This window comes from Taudactylus pleione, unplaced genomic scaffold, assembly GCF_031769625.1.
Source record: "Taudactylus pleione unplaced genomic scaffold, aTauple2 ptg000156l, whole genome shotgun sequence".
Taxonomy (NCBI): Eukaryota; Metazoa; Chordata; class Amphibia; order Anura; family Myobatrachidae; genus Taudactylus; species Taudactylus pleione.
The window spans coordinates 17,166,223-17,180,074 of record NW_028284558.1 but is presented as its reverse complement, the minus strand read 5'-3'; the positions used below and the strand labels follow the sequence as shown (position 1 = coordinate 17,180,074).

Here is a 13,852-nt window from a genome sequence, read left to right as displayed (position 1 = left end):
ATTTCACACAATGGAGTTTAACAGACTGTTTGTGTGTATGGCATGGTATACTGTAGCACATTGTGCAAAACATTGCAGAATTGTAATCGAGGCTGGATGACTAGAGGGGTCATACTAGTACCCCCAAGAGCTGATACCCTGCTCAGACTAATTTTCCATCACAGGAACCATTACAATATAATGTTAGCACTTTTCTGCTATTAAAATTATTTTTCTACATGTGTTTGTGGTCCCATTTTTGAAGACGATTAATATTGAATAGCCTGCAGCCAAAATGATCACAGCAGCACAGAGTGTTCAGATGATGAGTGAGTTATGAATACCTAATAACCTTTATACCCAAATGTCACTATCTAGTGTTGTAAGTCGCACAAGAAATAATTGCTTTCCAGACTTTGAGTGTGGTTCTAAAGCACAAAAAGTTATTATTCACAAAAAAAACGTTTAGTTAAATACAATTAGCGCAAAAGATTATACATAACCAAGGTACAGTCGCTACATACGCAAGCACACCGGTCCCAGTTACAGTCATCAGTCCTGAGGTCTGTGGTCATCCCAGAGAATGGCTACTAACTGGGACCGGGACACAGGCTATATACCCTAACAGATCACGATAACAACAATGTAGACAGACAAACATAATTCAAAATTTTCTTGCTCTTGGTCTTTGTAGTACGCTGTAGTTCATAGGACAGTTCACTAGGTGTATGTCCCAATTCTCCAGATTACATTGTCTTTCTTTAATTGATTTGAACTAGATAGATTCTAACCAATAATTTCCTATATTTCATAACTTGCAGATGCATGTTGCGATCTCCTTGCTGATGGAACCAGATTTCTGCAAATAGACAGTGGTTTAGAATGGTACCAAACAGGGTCTGCTTATCATGTACTAAACCTTAGATATCAAATACATACATTTTACATCATAATTAATAACTTTAATATAAACCATAATGTGCAGGAACCTTTTATGAGTACGTGTATATTTATGGTTATATGTAAGTATGCGTTGTGTGTCTACATGCAGTGTAAAAAGGTGCGCTGTATGTGTTTCTATTTACAATGGCAACTGTATATGTGTGCATGCATTGTGGATACAAAATACAAATGCGATCGTTTATGTATATATATATATATATATATGTGTGCAAATGTGCATATTCATATATATATATATATATATATATATCTAGCTTTATTCAGTAACTGGTAATATTACGTTTACTTCTGTCTGAACTAAGTTCAAAAATGACAGACAATGGAGTTGTTCTGATCAGAGATGGCCAGCAGATACTTGATGGAATCACAATGTAATCAAAGGCCTTTCTAGCCTATTTAGAATGTAAACGCTAGTTCCTACAGGCATACAATGATAGTCAGACTTAAAGACAATGTTTCATTCAAAACATTTGTCTGCACCTCACAATATGTGTGTGTTTTTTCAATTACGAGTCACAGACATGTCCACAGGGCTTGTCTCCCAGCACTGGCCAGACCTTGCATATTTAAATATATATAAAGTCTTTTAAATAGATATGTGTATCCGTGCGCATTTATTATATAAAGACTTTACCAGTGTGTAGTAACACGGCAGATGTACACAACGCTAAAATAGCGCCGTGCACAATGATATTATACTGACTACGTTAGATGGCGTCGTGCAGACAATGCAAACATGGCGTCTTCAAATATTTTCAAAGATCTGATCTCAGCCAATCATCCGGCTTCGACAGAGTGGATCTTGTGGGAGCCAGTGTCCTGTCCTGTCCTGTCTTAATGCACAATGAAGACAGGGCTGCATGTAACAGGGGCAACGTCATGATGTGAGGAGAGGAACATAGATAACTGAAGGAGCAGGTTCTCCAACAGCACAGTATAGTAAGACTTTTAGTTAATAATGATATTATTCCATGAGTGACACACATAAGAGCATCAATTCATTCATCCTCTGGCTTGGAAATCGTGAGCTCATTAACACTTGTCCCTCATGATTTAATCCCACATTTCATGCTAGAGGAGCACAGCAGTGACTGAAACATTGAAGGTTTAACCTCCCTCGATTCCCGAAGAGCTGATATTATAATGATGACTGATTGCATTAATAGCTTTGTCATAAAGTGAGTAGCTAGAACTGTAAATCATGCCTATTATCTGCTTTACATCAATAGTGAGCACACAGACAGTTCCCAGTTGCTGCCATTTTATTGAGAAGCTCATTACTGCGCAGGTGAAGGCAGCACAAATCTGGTTGGGTTGTGTTTCTCTACAATACTGGATATTTTCTGTCTTCTGTATCAGTGACCGTCTACCAATGCTTAGCATCATTAGCTGATTCTGTACCAGCTGACACTGACTTTATCCAGCACTTTCATATTCAGGATTTTATCACAGTTTTATTAATGATAATAACCCGTCATTTTGTTTAGAAACTGATTATGTATAGCGCCTTGTGTACCGGCCCAGGATGGAGAAAATACAGGGCCTGAGTGTATGCTCTTTTTTATATTATTTGTAGCAATGAACACAACACAAGTGCCAACGCAGTGGTCATTCAGTCAGAACACAACATGAATACACAGATGCAATATGACAACTTAATTAGTGCCAGTGCGGAGAGTGATGTTTATCTGAGAGCAACTTGCTATAGCGGGTGTGCGATTTGAGTTTATGTGAGGGGATTTGGAAGGAAGATGTGTGGGCTGGCGGCTTTGATGTACTGATTGCTATTTGTGTGTTGTCCCATTGAGAAGTACATTGTGAGAACTGTAAGAGTACTAGAATGGTGTCACCCCAATATTTCATTACAACATTCACACCTTATAATATTCAGAAGTCTGCTTCAAATTAAAAGGTGACCAAAAACAACCAAGAAAGGAGCAGCATGTCATATAATGGAAATAATCTGTGCATTATTGTAACATATATTAGAGTTCATCAAGTGTTTATACAGATCATGAAACTATGAGGTATCATTTTCATTTTATTCTATAGTAACAAGGCTAAATATTCCCCCTATAGTACCCATTTTCCAATCAAGGATGTTGGTAGATGATGAAAATCAACCTCTAATCCAGGTGTGTTTTACCTTCACTGATATTTACAGTCCGAATCAAAACACCTTCATAATGAGTCAAGTAGCGGCAGCATTGAAAAGCGCCGCATTGTAAATATAAAAAAAACCTATTGACATCTTTCATTATTCTGGGCACAACCTACAACCTACTGTAATAAATAAAACTACAGAATAATACTTGAAATAGGACTTGTGTCTGACAAAATGCAATGGAAGACTTGGAAATGCTTTGCCAATTTACAGATAAGGTGGGAATAACTAAGCTTTGTTAGCAACATGGAAACAAACTATGAAGCCTGCTGACTGTTTCCATGGTTACTGAAGTTGCTAAGAAGAGTTGCAAGCACTTTGGTGGAAATCTAGGTAGGTGCACATGCACAAATCAAGGTACACAGCCACAAGTAAGAGGATTTTATACTGCCCCTCAGTCGTTTTGCGTATCTTATATTAGAGATGAGCGGTTCGGGTTTGGCTCAGATCTCCCCGCTAAGTTTGGATCTCAGAACTAACCAAAACATTATCTTTCACAGAAAAAGATGATGTTTTGTCCGTTAAAGATGACGTTTTGCCTCGTTCTGAGATCCGAACTTGGTGGGAAGATCCGAGTCAAAATCTAACCACTAATCTCTACCTTAAATCAGAGACCCAGCGCTGGCAACAAGCAATAATGTAGGGAAATCCGTTTATCAATCAAGTTGAAATTAACAACCTCACTGAGATGTAACACACTCTGGCCCTCATTGAGAGGTGGTCGTAAGAAGCGATTGCTCTCTCTGAATGAGGGCGGCCGCTTCTTTTTTTTAGTGCGGCCTCCTGGTCGCTAGCTAAGCTGTGGGTTACCACCCACAGCTTAGCGACCAACCAGGTTGATGGACGCGATGGTCAAGACCATCGCGACCATCGGGGCTTGCGACGAGACCCTAAGGTTGGGTCTCGGCAACTGCAAGCCCCAGGAAGCTCGCCACTGACATCACTTCTGATGTCAGTGCGGCCGCCCACAAAACGGCAGGTGTTCGCTTGGGACCGCCTCCGTTTGTGTAGACACCCCCCCGCCCCGCCTACAAAACGGGCCGAGCTGTCGATCAACATCGACAGCCGGCCCTTTTGTAGTGAGCTTCTGGAGCGAGAGAGTTTCTCGCTCCGGGGCTTGCGCATGCACAGTGTGGCCGCTGCGCGTACGAAGGGCCTTAACATCGACCCGGTTGCGAGCGCTCAGCGCTCAGAGATTTAGCTTTGAGTGAGAGCAGCGTGTCCAAACTTAAATCAAAATTGCAGTGTAAAAATAAACCATCCCCGCATTTGTGGGCTACATGCAAAAGCATCCATTATTTACCCTCACGCAAAAACAATAAATATATTTGCACCCCTTGCATTGCAACATGATTTGTCCTGGTTTAAAATTTCTTGCTGTTTCTTCTTTGCTCCCAACTCAGAATTAGGTCTATTTATGAAGTTGAGATAAGTCCTTCCAGCATTTTCACCGGAGAAAGGGCTTATCTCAGAGTATCAATGTAGTATCTGTCTGACTGCTACTCTCCGCCAGTCCCATAGAGGACGTCTTGACTCAATTTAATAAGCGTACCATAGCTTTGTGCAACAAACTAATGCCATCCTGAGATATCATTAGCTGGAATGGGTATGAAATCCCGGCGTCTGCATGGCCGCCGGTTCATATCCAGCCCGAAGGGAAAAGATCCCGACAGGACAGGAAAGTGCCCTCTCCCTAGCCCTCCTTCCCCCTAACCCTAACTCTCTCCCTTAGTGGTGCCTAACCCTAATCTACTCCCAGGGGTGCCTAAGCCTAACCACCCCTTACCGCACCATAAACCTAACCCTCCCGAGGAAGTGCCTAACCCTAACCTCCCCCCGGGGGAGCCTAACCCTAACCCCCCCCTCTAGAGGTGCCTAATCCTAACCTCCCCCCAAAAACCTAACCCTAACCTCGCTACACTCCCTAAACCTAACCCTCCCCCCCACTGCTAAAGGCAAGGGCGTCCCGGGTTTACTTCATTTGGTCCGGCGTCCTTCAGCGTTCTGGCATCGGGATTAAGATAAAAGATAGACTTCGGTATTTCGACGCCTATTTTAAGTCCCTTGTCGGGATTCGGCTGTCGGTTTTGAGACCGGCGGCCGCAATAACTACATCCCGTAGCTGGACCCGGTAAAGAGGTTTCACTCAATCCCACCGGTTAAAAAACTATGCACATGAATGGACATCAGCCGCACAATGCATTTAACATAAGCCCTTTTGCAGACAGCATTAAGCTGCTGGTGAATGTGTGAAAACCCTTGCATAGGAGCCCCAGGATGCTGCATTGTGGCAGAAATATATCTTGTTTTGCTGCAATACATAATGATACTTACCACTGAACACTGTTAAATAGACTCCTTTTTTCCAAGTACTAAATCTTCATATCAATTGAGCAATATTTAGGAATATAAACCCTTTAAGAATATAAATAAAAGCAATCTGATTATTCCAAATAATCCCGTCAATCAATGCTCTATTATTTTGCCACATATGCTTAGAAGTAATCTATTATTTTTATTTTTCCAATACAGGAGAACCTACGAAACAGATACAATTTTTTTTTTTTTCACTTAATTTATATTGTGGACACGTTTGAAAGCATTACTGTTCTTCTGTAATACAATAGCACAAATGCAGATATCTAGGAGAATATTTCTGAGACGCGGAATCAACACTCGTTTGCTAATTTGTATTGTATCTGCATGGCTGGATTTGCCAATTTTTGTCAGATTTAATATTTGTGTTAATAAATTTCCCCACTGCTTGGCTTCTCTGCAGAGCTTCTAATGGAAGTGAGCTGCGAGTCTGTATAAAAGATATCATTATGTGTGCTGGCAGGTAACAAGCTCATTATTATGCATTATTTTGAAAGGTTTTCTTATTGATGACCTTAAAACTTGTACTTTACAAATAATAACCTGCTGTACAAACAAACAGTGTGAACTTTGAGGCCTATAGCAACGATGAACTCACCTGTAATTACAGGAAAAATCCAAAGTCACAACCAATACAGAGAAATAGATAATCAGCAACTAAAGTGAGTGTTTAAAAGAACGGTTCTTTGCAAATGCGTCATTAAGATGCTTTTAGAATAGGACTTTGGGGATTGCATGAGACATATTGGAAATTAAGAAGATCATTTTAGGAGTGCAGAAAATAAAAACTATCTATTGCACAGTGACGGAGGTCACATTGTTGGCAATAGCAATATTTATGAAAAGGGTACTCATCAATTCACCAGGGATTAGGGAGATTTCGGATGTCTGAGGCACTTCATGTTGTTGTTATTATTATTATTATTATTATTGCCAGTTACTGTATTTATATAGTGCACACATAGGGCCTGATTCAGACCCACTCGCGAGCGGCTGTCCGCTCGCAAGTGGGTCGATGTTCTGGACTGAGCATGCGCACGACGGAGGGAGCTCCGTCGTGCGCATGCGCCAGACGCGACGAGAGAAGGAAAGTCCTTCGCTCGTTGTGTCCGATCAAAGGGGGCGTGCTGTCAATGTTGATTGACAGCACGCCCCCTTTGGTAGGCGTGCCGGGGGCGTGCCTCCCTGACGGGGGTGTTCCCACGGGAACGCCTCCCGTCAAAAGCCGGCCCACTGACATCACTAGTGATGTCAGTGGGAGTGATTTTGGCTCTGATAGAGCCAAAATCACTCCGGAGCTTGCGGTTGAAAACCTCAACCGCAGGCTCCGGCTCGCAGTTTCGATGGTCGCGATGGTCACGACCATCGCGGCCATCAAAATGCACGCTCGTATAGCCTGTGGGTGGTGACCATAATCTGCAGAGCTTTACACATCAGTTCCTGTCCCAGTGAAGTTTACACTCTATGGGCCTGATTCAGACCCACCCGCTAGGAAGCGTTTGCACACAGACTGCCGCTGTTTGCATTGTGCGCATGTGTATGCATCGCAATGCGCGTTCGCGAACCAGTCCGAGCGATCGGAAAGCATTCGCTCGCTGCGCATAGACGGCCCAGCTGAGTGAGTGACAGGAGAAGCCGTTTGTGGGTGGTGACAGGGGTTGGTCAGTGAAAACGGGGGAGTGGGGGTGCGAATGCAGGCGTGCCTGAGCGTCTCAACGCCGTTTCAGAGGTGTGCATAATTACGATGCAGCATCATAGTACACGTCACCTGGCTGGATTTTATACTGAAGTGCTCGCAGTGCTTGTGGTAGGGTATGGTCGACCACAAGCGCTCTGTTCGCTTCGAATGGTACCCGATGGTAGCGATGGTTGCATACACTTCTTGGAGATGACGTTTATAAGTGGGCGTCTTAAGACAGGCTGGTGGACGTCTGCATACACAGGGCGATCGCATGCCAAGACATAGTGAGCGTACTTATGCCTTGCCGTAGGATCGCCTGCCTTGCTGTTAGTTAGCCGAATTTGCATACGCATCTAGCGAGCGGGTCTGAATCTAGCCTTTTGTTCCTTACCCTAAGGTTAATTTTTTTGTCAGAAGCCAGTTAAACTACCAGTATAATTTTGGAGTGTGGGAGGAAAACCACGCAAGCATGGAGAGAATATACAAACTCCAATCTCTTTTTTGCTCTTTTGTGTCTTTTTGTGATGAGTGCTGTATTTGTATATTGTGCTATCACAGAGCATTATAGAACATAATACACCCTTCCCTATTGTATAACCACCTCTAAGGCAGCATACCCCAGAGACCACAACCCTCCACGTGTCAGTAGTAACTGTCCTCATATTTTTTTCTCCCTGTATGCTAGAAGGGGGAGAGGGGCTAGGCTTTAGGTGGATTTCCTTTGAGACTCCCTATTTTCACAGTACTGCCCTAGGTGCATCACCAGGCAGCCCACATTTTTGTCAGTCAGCTGATTTGGGAACAATGCGACTGCTTGCCCATACAACACCTGCTGTGACAGGAAGCTATGCCTGGCACTGGAGGTAATCTTGATGAGAATTATACCTAATATATTAGATCTTGATTTTGGATTGATTTGCTGCCTGTTAGATCTTACTTTGATATATTAAATCTACTTTCTGAAGTCTAATGGTGGGTACACACTGGGCGATATTACTGAGTGACTGCACGATTACGACATCGTAATCGTGCAGTTGCTCAGTAATCGTGCACAAATCGTGCACTTTTATGTCGGAAACGACCAGCGATGTGCACTCCCGCTGGTCGTTTCCGACATTGTCCATCGCCTGAACATGCAGCACAACCTGATGATCTCGTCAGGTTGCTGCATGTCAGGGAATGGGGGAGAGAGCCCGGCGCTGAACGATATCGTTAATGATATCGTTCAGCGGCTGTGCTCAATGTCATGAACGACATTGAGCACAGCCTGCCGGGGACACACTACACGATGTCGCTCAGGGAGCATATCGTGTAGTGTGTACGCACCTTAAGATTATTTCTTTGAAATTTCTTGTTAATGACAACACAGTCTTAATGGCAGTTCCTACACCCCAAGGCAATGGGAAAAGTGCCACTGAAACTGATTTGGTGAAGAGAAGAGATGAGAGATGTATTGTCTGTTGCATCAAATATGTATCATTTTTATTTTGTTTTAGATAATCGTATTCTGTAATAAGAAATTGGTAACAAATCAATACATTTGAATTTATTTTGACAGTTTACTACTGTTATAGTGATCAGATATAGTATGTGCCCTATAATGCACTTATGGTAAATATGGCTCTGTAGTTCCTAGTGAACTGAAGGTGAACTTTACAACCATCCTGCCCCCACTGTGGTAATGGTGCACATTGAGGCTCATATCAGAGAACATGGAGTAGAGATGCAACCTGTTTAATTATAGTGTTAAAGAGAATTAGTCATTACAAGTTAACATTTTATGATTCAATAGTACCTAAAATAACTGAATGCCGTTCATAATGCCAGTGGCACTTTTATGCAAATGAAGAGATATAGCCAGATGGTTTTGCTTCCTTGTTATTTTGTCATGTTCACATTAGCTTTCATCCACTGGAGCAAACTCATGTTAAGCATTGCTTTTGTGTCCGGGGAAGCAGAGAGGGGCTAGGGCGCAGGCATGACAAGGACACGTAAATTGGACCTCATATATTATACTAGTACTAGATAGATCAAAATAGGCAAGTGTAGATGTAGGTTTTTTGTGATGTCCATGGTTAAAGAAATTGATATATTAGAAAAAGATATATTTGTGCCAACTGAAAAAGCTATGGGTGTGGTACAAAGTGTCACATTCCGAATGTTGAGATTTAGAATGTAGACACCATAATGTCGACACTGATATAATGTCAACATTTTCAGAATAACGACAGTCGACATAACATTTTCAGGTGCTTGTAGCCCTAACTCTATCCATACCCTATCCCTAACATGTAGCCTAACCCTAATCCTAACCCTAACCGCAGTCTAACCATAACCCTAACCTCCATCCTAACCCTAACATTAACTGCAACCTAACCATAACACTTAAATGGACTGTCAACATTCTGCCTGTCAACCTTCACATTGGCGACATTATGTAGACCAGGGATGGGGAACCTGAGGCCCTAGGGCCGTATATGGCCCTCAGAATCATTTGGTCTGGCCCTCTGAGCTTTTTTCTGCTAGCCTCATCTGGCTAGCAGGGTGCCTAGAATGGAACCCTGCAGCCACAATCTATGCAGCAGTGCCACCTGGAATGTCCTTGGAACGCTTCAGACAGTTACACCGCTGCCCTTACAGCTCCTCGGAGCATTGATGTAATCACCGGCAATTGTAGCCCTGCCCCGTGTGACATCACACGGAGGGGGCGTGGCCTGCACGGACCTACAAATAGTGTTATATATATATCAAAAATGGCCCTCGACAGAAAAAAGGTTCCCCACCCCTGATGTAGACATTATGTCCATGTCAACATTGTGAAGGTCAATATTTTGTCCATGTCGACATTCTGGTGTCTACATTTTGAATGTTGAAATTCTGAATATTGACATAATGACTGCACACCAAAGCTACCACCATAAGCAAAAGTCAATTTTGAAACAGTGTAGTTTGTGACATGGAAGCATGTAGGTTTGCAGGCCACAGTGGCAGCATCTACAGGGGGTGGATGTATCATCTGCTAATAAGAGGATTTGCACCAATCATGTGAGTGCTCCTTATTGGGTATAGGCTGGGAGCATGAATGTGCCAACTTAAGCATCCAAAAATTAGATTTCATTTTGTGGGATGACATTATTTAAACAAGATCCAATGGGTCCTGGAGGCTTTCTTTTGAGAAGATGTACACAGTGCCCTCCCCCCAAAGATTTTACATTTTAACAATACCCAGGAGGTGGCAGAAATCAGGTGTCACTCAACTCCTATCAGTAGGAGTGCCCTTTATACCTTACAGGGAACTTTTGCTGGAAACAAGTCATTAAAAGAATCTAAAGACGCACAATTGTCACATGGTATAAAAATTGCCACAACATCTTCTCACTTTTAATGATTAGTTTAAGGTAATAAGGGTAAACTGAGTGATATTTTAGAAGAAAAACTGTATAGATGAAATCAATGATTAATGCGGGGATGGTCATTAAGAAGAGCATTGGCATTCCCCCCACCCTTCATTTTTCAATTGAGACATAAGACGCAAACCCCAAATTTCAACAATTTCTGATGGCAGATGGCTCCATGTGTAAGAAGTCTGACTGACATGTGAGAGGTGATGGGTTTGAGTCTCGGGTATGACAGTATTTTGAAATGTGTGTGTAAATAAAAGAGGATGTGATTGAAGGTGGTTGGGGGCCAGGCAGGAGATAGGGACAGAAAATTGACAGGCCCAAACAGTGCCCCCTGCCCTGCAGTGCCCTGTGCAAAGGCACATGTCGCACCACCCTAGTTACGGCCCTGGTTGAACGTCAAAGTGACATTATAACTATTACAATTTTATTAGTATAGTAGATTTCTAAGGGACCACAGTGCACTGCAGTGACAGCAGTAGGGGAGAACAGGATATATTTAAATCTGGAACAAGGTAAACATAATAAATGAAGACAAGTAAACAAAGGGTAAGGAGATCCCTGCTCATGAGAGCATTTACATTCTAATTGGAAGAGGGCATAGCTGAGGAGAGAGTGTGGCTCAGTGGATTCTAACAATTGTGATGGTGCACTACTGTATTGTGAGTTAGTGGATAGCAGCATGGGAGAAGTCTTTCAGATGGGACTGATAAGTGGTTACCAGAGATGTGGCACAGGTCAGATGTAGATCTAAGAGGGCATGAGTGAAAGTATTTAGCTATGAGATTTGTGAGGTACTGTATGAAAAGGAGGTGTATTTGAGGGCTTTGTAGGTGAGGGTTAATTAGATTAAGGAGGACACAGAGAACCAGTGAAGATATTTGCAAAGTGGTGCAGAAGTATTAATCTCTCTATATTGCACATTTCTGGAACAACAATCATGAAATAGTTTGGTGCAAATTAGTTTCCTGGGTGCACCCCCACAAACTGGGAAATAGTTGTACAACTATAAATGCGTTACATTGACAATAAAGTTCATAGAGAAATTTCTGTTGTGCACCTGCTATTGTCCTCATGCTGAAAAGATCCACAAAATGCTCTCTGCTTTTATCTGTTACATTATTCATTAGATACATCGTTTTTATTATAATTATAAATAATGAAGCTTATGAATAGAGTGTATATAACATTAGTACGGATGTATTTATATTTAAATTGATAATGGATTTCTATAATGTACAATTCCATACATTTACAAAACGAATCCTGATAATGGGGGAAGCCCATTATCCGGTAACATCAACTCCATATTACAGTTCTGTTGGTCATACCCAGTGGCTTTATAGCTTTTGTTAATTATGATTAAAAGTACATTTTAGAAACAGATCCTCCCCATTTCAGATGTCAGCAGCTGACTGATTATTAGCCAACAATGTGCAGGGCCAGAATAAGTATTCAAACCTGAAATTAATTGTATTGTCCCCGAAATTGCGTGCCACCACTCACCATCATATTATTAAATATAAAAATGTATTCCTCAATTAGTTAAAAATGATCATGGCTTTGTTATACTGATATATATCCTACAAGAACCAAATATTGAGGCTACACTGATATATAGTAATAAAAACGTAATGTATTAAATTACCACTTCCACAAGTATAACATATATGGCAACAGGTAGCACAAAAGGTTTAAAAGATAATGCCACTCAAACGTGGATTTTCAGTTGTTTGATAAGTAAAGCATAACTACAGTTGTGGTTGTCTTGCCTTACCAACAGATCCGACAACATTTGTGACTTTCATTCTGTCATCTAATGACATGTTACATGCCGGGTCATTGAAAAATACAATGGGTCCGTGTTATATTGGGGAAGGTGGGTTCATGTTGGGCAAATGTGGAGGCCACATCTTTCTTTGGAACTCTCCAGAAAGCTCCTTGAACCAATTCTGGACAACTTGGGACCAATGGCATGATGCATAATCCTGCTGGAATATTCCATTGCTGTGGGGGTGCATGAAGTCCATGGAAAGCTGCAAATGGTCATCAAGCAATGCAGGTTACCAGTCAATGATGTATTCTTGCGGACCAGCAGACCCAAACAATGCCACGTGAACACACCCATACAATTATGGAACCAGCACTAGCCTGCATGATACCTTGTAGACAACTGGCGTCCATGGCCTCATGGGGTCTGCGCTACATCTGAACCCTACCACCAGCCCAAAACAACTGGAACCATGACTCATCAGACCGCACCACATGTTACCAGTCAGCCAGGGTCCGATCAGTGACGTCACAAGCCCAGGTGAGGTTGTTGTGTCCGGTGTCATAGTGTTAACAGGGGTATTCTGGTGGATATTCTGCTCCCATATCCCATGGAGCTAAAGAACGCTGCACTGACCTGCTGAATATGCATCTAGTACCTCCTGCATTGAATGTGGATGTTATTTGAGCCAGTGTTGCTTATCTGTTACCACAAACAATTCTGGCCAGATGCTGCTGGTCACGATCATTAAGCACCCGTGGTCATCCACTGCACTGTCCATAGTAGGTGTAAATGCCTTCCATGAGGACACATGTAACACTGATCGAGGAATGTTGAATGTCCACACAACTTCAGAACTGGAATGTCCCATCTGTCGGGTACCAACTATCATTCCCAGATCAAAATCCGAAAATTCACGTCGCTTGCCATGAGCAGCCTAGCCGGTGTTCAAACTGACTCATGAGATGTCAGATTACAACTGATGCAGGTCTGAGAATTTCCAAGAAATCACAGTACAGTGACATCACCTACTGTTACCTTTACATGCTGCTATCCCATGACTTTTGGCACTTCAGTGTATATATTGTGCTTTTCTCCAAAAAGGACTCAAAAAGCTTTACATTTGAGGGAAGGAACCATATTACAGAGGAGGCAGCCATCTTGGGTGCTCTACAATATTTATACTGGCTAGATATAAGATGTGAAATACAGAATCATCATTTCTGCAGATTGTTCAAACCACACACAAAAGTACTGTACAGAGCAATTGAAAAAGTGCCTCCGCAGTGACTCTGTGCTAAGTGTGTGACAGACAATGATGGCTCCAGAGGTAGGGCTGCAGTGCAGTGCTAAATTCAAATAGGGAAGAAATATGCCATCTCAGGATGGCGTAAGAAGGATGGTGAGGAGAGAAAAGCAGAGAAGACAGCTATCATCCTGCTTTCTCCTTGTTTTCTCTACCAACAGCACCAATCAGAGGAGCCCAGGGCATATGCTTATGCATATGCCGGGTCACC

At 42.3% G+C, this 13,852-nt stretch overlaps 1 protein-coding gene across 1 annotated transcript in view; it reads left to right on the top strand.

The window, feature by feature from the left end:
* Positions 1–13,852, top strand: part of NXPH2 (neurexophilin 2) — a 191,255-nt gene that overhangs the window by 153,967 nt on the left and 23,436 nt on the right. The gene's annotated exons all lie outside the window — the stretch shown is intronic.